Source organism: Miscanthus floridulus, chromosome 18 (genome assembly GCF_019320115.1).
Source record: "Miscanthus floridulus cultivar M001 chromosome 18, ASM1932011v1, whole genome shotgun sequence".
Taxonomy (NCBI): domain Eukaryota; kingdom Viridiplantae; phylum Streptophyta; class Magnoliopsida; order Poales; family Poaceae; genus Miscanthus; species Miscanthus floridulus.
The window spans coordinates 9141046-9146930 of NC_089597.1; the positions used below are offsets into that span (position 1 = coordinate 9141046).

The 5885-nt window shown below is 54.0% G+C and overlaps 1 pseudogene; it reads right to left on the reverse strand.

Moving 5' to 3' along the window:
- Positions 1-469: 469 nt before the first annotated feature.
- LOC136523777 (cellulose synthase-like protein D2) lies at positions 470-5383 on the reverse strand (annotated as a pseudogene).
- Between the last annotated feature and the right edge of the window lie 502 nt (positions 5384-5885).

Sequence of the window (5885 nt, forward strand, 5' to 3'; positions counted from 1 at the left end):
AGCAACTTGCATCTACCTGCTACGCAAACGCGTCAAGAAAGCAGTCGCTGTTCTGGATGGTATCTCATAGCAGGCATAACAAATGATAGCAGGCACATATCGCCTTGGAAACCCTCCATGGATCGGTACCACCAACCCACAAGAAACCGACGAATGGTGCGTGCGTGAATGGGTCATCGACAGAAACAGCCCGAGCTCTCTGACCTCTTCTTCCCTTTTCATGGCGGTGCACGAGACGAGACGACTCCCATGTGGATGCCGGTCAGGCAACGCGTGCAACGCCAGTTGCCAGGTCTTTCCTGCAGACCCAGCAAACGCCAAAACCCTACACGCTTAGTTTCACTGTCCTCTTCAACCACTACCTTTTACACTAAAGATTTATATATTTCTCTAATGAAGAAATGCATCCCAACACATCAGACATCACCCACCATGAGACATTTCAAAGGCTTGCATGCAACACCCAAAAGAATGGAAATTTGTGCTCGTTTAATAGTCCAACAGAACTAATCCTCGGATCTGAACATATGTATGTATAAAATGAGTGCCTGAACATATATATATATAGCAAAAATAAAAGAACAAAAGAACTACTTTAGCTCATCATAACAGTATCAGTTTGGACAAAAAGGCCCTAGCCATTTCAGAATCCCCCCTTTTCCCAGCAGCTCTGACTTCTGAGGATGAACCACTGCAGTCAGGAACTGATACAAAGCAAGAATTCCATTCCATGTGCGACAATGAATCCGGCAAGAGCTTCAGGGGAAGGTGAACGACCCACCGATCTGCTGGTTCCCAGACGGCGGGTCGATGGCGACCCACAGCAGGGAGATGGTGATGGAGAGGAGCCCCGCCCAGACGAAGACGATGGTAGGCGTGCGACCCCTGCGCCCCATGAGGCCCTTGGCGAACGGGTACAGGTGCGCCAGCACCCAGAAGCTGAAGAAGACGCCGCCCAGCAGCTTGCTCCACTGCGGGATCTCGCTGTAGATGGTGCGGCTGAAGCCCACGGCGATGGCAATCAGGTTCACCATCATGATCACGATGGGCGGGATCATCAGCGACGTCCACTTGACGATATACAGGTCCGCGAACTCGTCATCTACGTCGTCGCCTCCGGACTTGGACGTCAGCGTGAAGGAGATCTCGATGCCCGCCACCACCTTCAGGAGGCCCTGCAGCACAGGCCGCGAGGTGCGCGCTAGTGCCGCCGATCAGCCAGAACTGCTCGTTCCGCCACCACTCCTCCAGGCTGATCCCTGACCACTTGATCTCCAGCACTGCCAGAAGGCACAGCATCAGCGTGATCCCCAGCAGGTACGTCAGGAATGCCACGTTGAGAGTCTTCACGATGAACTGCCCTGAGAACAGGGACAGCGCCGGCAGGAAGCAGTAGACGATCAGGAAGATGGACGTGAATGGGTAGATGCCGACGTTCAGGTAGGCGATCCTCTGGAGGAACTTCATCCTGCGGCTTGCGAGCAGCGCATTGTTGCGGGAGAAGAAGATTTCCACCGAACCAGTAGCCCACCGGAGCACTTGGTGGAGACGGTCAGTCAGATTGATGGGTGCGGTGCCGCGGAAGGCGTCACGCTTGGTGACACAGTACACAGACTTCCAACCACGGTTGTGCATCCGGTACCCAGTGACCACATCCTCTGTGACTGAACCATAGATCCAACCAACACGGTGGCCCCACTCGGTCTTGTCTTCGTACCAGCATGAGATGACACTGATGGCCTCAGCAACTGTGGATGAATCAAGAAGGTCACGGGGAACAGTGAGAGCACCTGGAGGACGGCCATTCTTGACACCAGGGTGATCAGCTAGCGGGCGCCCTTGGAATTCAGCAATTGGGATGGAGTTGATGAGGAAGTTCGAGTTACCAAACTTCTTGGGGAATGATGACATGTTCATTTCATCCTCATCAAAATCTGCCATCCTTAGAGCCCGGGTCTCCTCCGGTGCAGCAGCTGAAGCTTTGATCTTGCGTCTCTGGGGAAAGCAACAGCTGCAGCAGCCACCATGTTCCTTGGAGCGCGGAGGGTCAAATCCATATAGGGCGACACGGCGGAAAAGACAGCCAGTGCCCACATAGACTGGCCCCATGATACCATCCAGTGCGCGCATGTTGACATCAAAGAAGACAGTGTTGTGGTTAGCATAGCGATCTGATGGATCAATGCCCTCAAACCGCTGTGGGAACTGAACATAACCAATACGGTCGCCACCACGGTCCATCATGAAGCACATGCCCTCGCGGAAAGCTTGCGAGTTGTAGACATAGTGATCACAGTCGAGGTTGAGGATGAAGGGGCCATTTGACATGACAGCAGATGAACGGACTAGGGCATTCATCGCACCAGCCTTCTTGTTGTGGTCATAACCAGGGCGCTTCTCTCGGGACACATAGACCAACATTGGCAAACGGATGTCGACCTCAGTGAAATCAAGAGGTCTGCCTTCATCACCAGTGCTGCCATACAAGGGATCATCACTGGGAGGTTTCAGCATCACCTGAAGCACAGAACAATAATGAATTAGGTGCTGTTTTTCTTGTCAAATACTATAGTAGCAGAATCAATTAGATTTCCTACTGATTACATGCAGCTACCTAACTTGTTAACAATACCACGTCAACAATGTATGTTATGATACGTTTTCTTTCTTTATGTACAGAAGAATCGACAGAGTAGAATTAGGACATGTATGTAAGCGAAGATGCATATACCTGAATTATTCCAGCATGATCACCACGGGTATGCTCGGCAGAAGGTTGAATCCAGGTACCAGGCCAATGAGTGCCATCAGCCATCCAGGTGGCTTTAGGGATCTTAACAGGCTCTACTGCATCATCAAGAGCAGTCTCTCGCTGCCTCTTCATAGCCTTGATTTCCTCCCTGGCATGGTACGCATCAGAGCGTCGGCGTATCGAATCAGGCAGCGCATTGATCCTGACCTTGAACTCATCATACTCCCTCTTAACCCTCCTCCTGTCCTTGACAAAATCCTGGCGAACCTTGTTCTTGTATGGGTCCTTCTTAAGATTGAAGTAGCTTTCAGGATTACGAGGCTCAATGTTGTGCTTGCGACAGAAAGGAACCCACATATTAGCAAAGCTAGCAGCTTCAGCCATGGCTTCAAAAGTCAGGAGAGCCCCTCCATCATCAGAAACATAGCAAGAAAGCTTCTCCACAGGGTAGTCAGCAGCAAGGATGGACAGGATGGTGTTTGCTGTGACCAGTGGAGGTTCTTTCTCTGGATCAGCAGTGGACACAAATATATCAAGCCCTGGTAAATCTGATCGTCCAGTAGGGTTCGACGGCGTTGGGGTCTCAAACTTGTCTTTCAGGACAGCAAGGTCGGTTGCTCGGTTCACAGGGCACAGCTTTGGCAGCTGGTCGAGCAGCCATGAAAAGCCAAACCAGAGTTCACAGACAACAGACATGCCCCAGAGCCAAATTGCATCATCATTCTTGTGCTGAATTCTCCACATAAGGAATAGAGCAAGGACGACCATGCGGATAAGAATGAGAAGCCTGCAGGAATCACCAGAACTGCCAAGGTTAATCTACAGGACATTGTTACTATACTATGAAACATTTGCACGTCTATTTTGCTGGAAACAAAGGGTATCTGGACTATCTGATGAAGTTATAAATTTAATAATGCACAAGTTGGGAAGCATTCTGCAATTTCAACAGCAAATACCAAAAAGGTTTCAATATAGAGCTAGCCATTATTGGGTTCAAATGTTTGGAACATGGTAGAGATCAGATAGTACAGGACAGATCTAAGAATCTAACAACTCACCAAACCTACTAGTTTGTTCAACAGATCACAACAACTGGGACTAATCTACACAACCAGGTCTAACCAAAGTTTGACTCAGAATCAGGGTGGAATATTTCTTTATATATGAACGCAAATAAAAACCACCAAGTGGATCACAGATAGAACAATGCATTTCAAATTCAAACCAGCCTTGTGTGCGCACATGAATGATGAATCCAATCACGATTGAAGAGAAAAACAAACTTCAGTCGGGTAGGTAAAGGCATGCATTTACCTGTATGGGCTGAGTATGGCAGCAGGGATGGGAAGCTTCCGAGTGAGCGGCCTCCATGGCTTGGTGGTGAACTCGGCCGGCTGGCCATCAGCTCCTCCACCACCGAGGCCGCCTCCGCCCATGCCTCCGGCGTCCACCTCATTCTCCTTGGGCCAGATGGCATTGCCATAGCCATACGTGCCCTTGGTCTCAAAGAGCCAGCGGTTGTGGTCCCAGTCTCCGGTCTGGCTCCTGGTCATTGCCTTCTGGGAGCGCATGATAGAGAGGCGCCTCTCCATCCTGGACGCGGCGGCGCCGGGCGGCGGAGGCAGCGACAGCGTGGGCCTAGCACCGACGGCATCGGCAGCGCCGACGACGTCCTCGAGCTCCGTGTTCTTGTAGGGCTCCTTACACCCGGGCAGACGGCGCCGGCGTTCTTGACGGCGTCCGCGAAGCACTCGGCGCAGATCTTGAAGTCGCACTCGCAGGGGAGTATGTCGTCGCCGCGCTCGTCGCTCATGACCTTGGCGTCGCATCCGTTGACGGCGCAGGAGGAGCCCTTGGCGCCCGCCATCTGCGGGTGGGAGGCCTCGGAGTCGGTGACCTTGTCCATGAGGTGCGCGCGCGTGACGCTGTTGAAGCCGCCCGTGAAGAGCGAGTTGGAGACGTACTGCTCCTCCACGCGCGCCGAGATGGCCGGGTCCATGGGCTGGTTGTCGGGCGTCGCCGGGATGTGCACGTGGTAGCTCGCGTACTGCTGCTGCTCCTCGCGGTCCGGGGACATGTCGCCGCCGATGCCGAGGTCGCTGTCGAGGTCGTCGCGCGAGTAGCTCACGTAGCGGCCCGAGTGCGTGCGGCGGGCGAAGGTGACCATGGGACGGTCGCCGGGGACGGCCGCCTGCGCGCGGGTGTCGTCGCCCCCGCCGCCGGAGTAGGACATCCGCGACAGGCGGCTGCTGTTGCTGTGGCGCAGCCCCCCGCCGCCGCCGCCGTTGGAGGCCATGGCGGCCGGTCCGGGCACGGTGCTGGATCGAGCTACGGATCCGTCAGTGGTGGCGGCTGATCTGCGGAGGAGGGAAGGAACCGGAAGCGTCAGGGACGGATGCAATGGAGGAGCATCAATCAGTCAACTCAACCAAATAGTATTAGTCAGTCAGTCAGTCAAAAACGGCAGAAGATGGCAACTTTACTTTTCTTCCTTGCTAATTGCGAAAGGATGGAAAGCAAATCCGACAGGGACCGAGAAATCAGGCCGGAATCCCCGCACCAAGATTCAAAGCAAGAAGCAGCGGCGCGGGTCGCACACAGATTCAGATGGCGGAGAAGCAGGGAGGGAGGAAGCCATAGCAGGAGGAGGCAGAGGGCTGTGGTTCTTACCATCCGATGCGATGCGAGTGGAGTCGGAATCTGTGGAGCTCCGAGCTCCAAGCTCCTCCTCTTTGAAGGACGAACGGAATGGAGTTGAATGAAGTAACGAGTAGCGGTAGGAAGGACAGAAAGAAGAAGCGAAGGGACGAGGAGGAGAGGAGATGGCGGCGGTGGCAAATGAATGAAGCGGAAGGGGAAGCGCCGGGCACTAGTACTAGTAGGCGGCCGTGGGGACGGGATTGGGGGGGTGGTTTGGTGAGCTCCGAGGCCGGGTGGGGGACAGAGGGAGGAAGAGTGGAAGCTGGAAGACGAAGTCCACAGGAAGAGAGAGCAAGACACAGAGACGAGGACAGGAGGGACGCGGATTTGAGCTGGGTGGGAGGAAACGAGACGAAACGGGCAACGGACGCGGCGCGGCCTCGCTCACAGTCACATGGGGGTTGGTCCTCGGAGACGACGAGGGAGGACG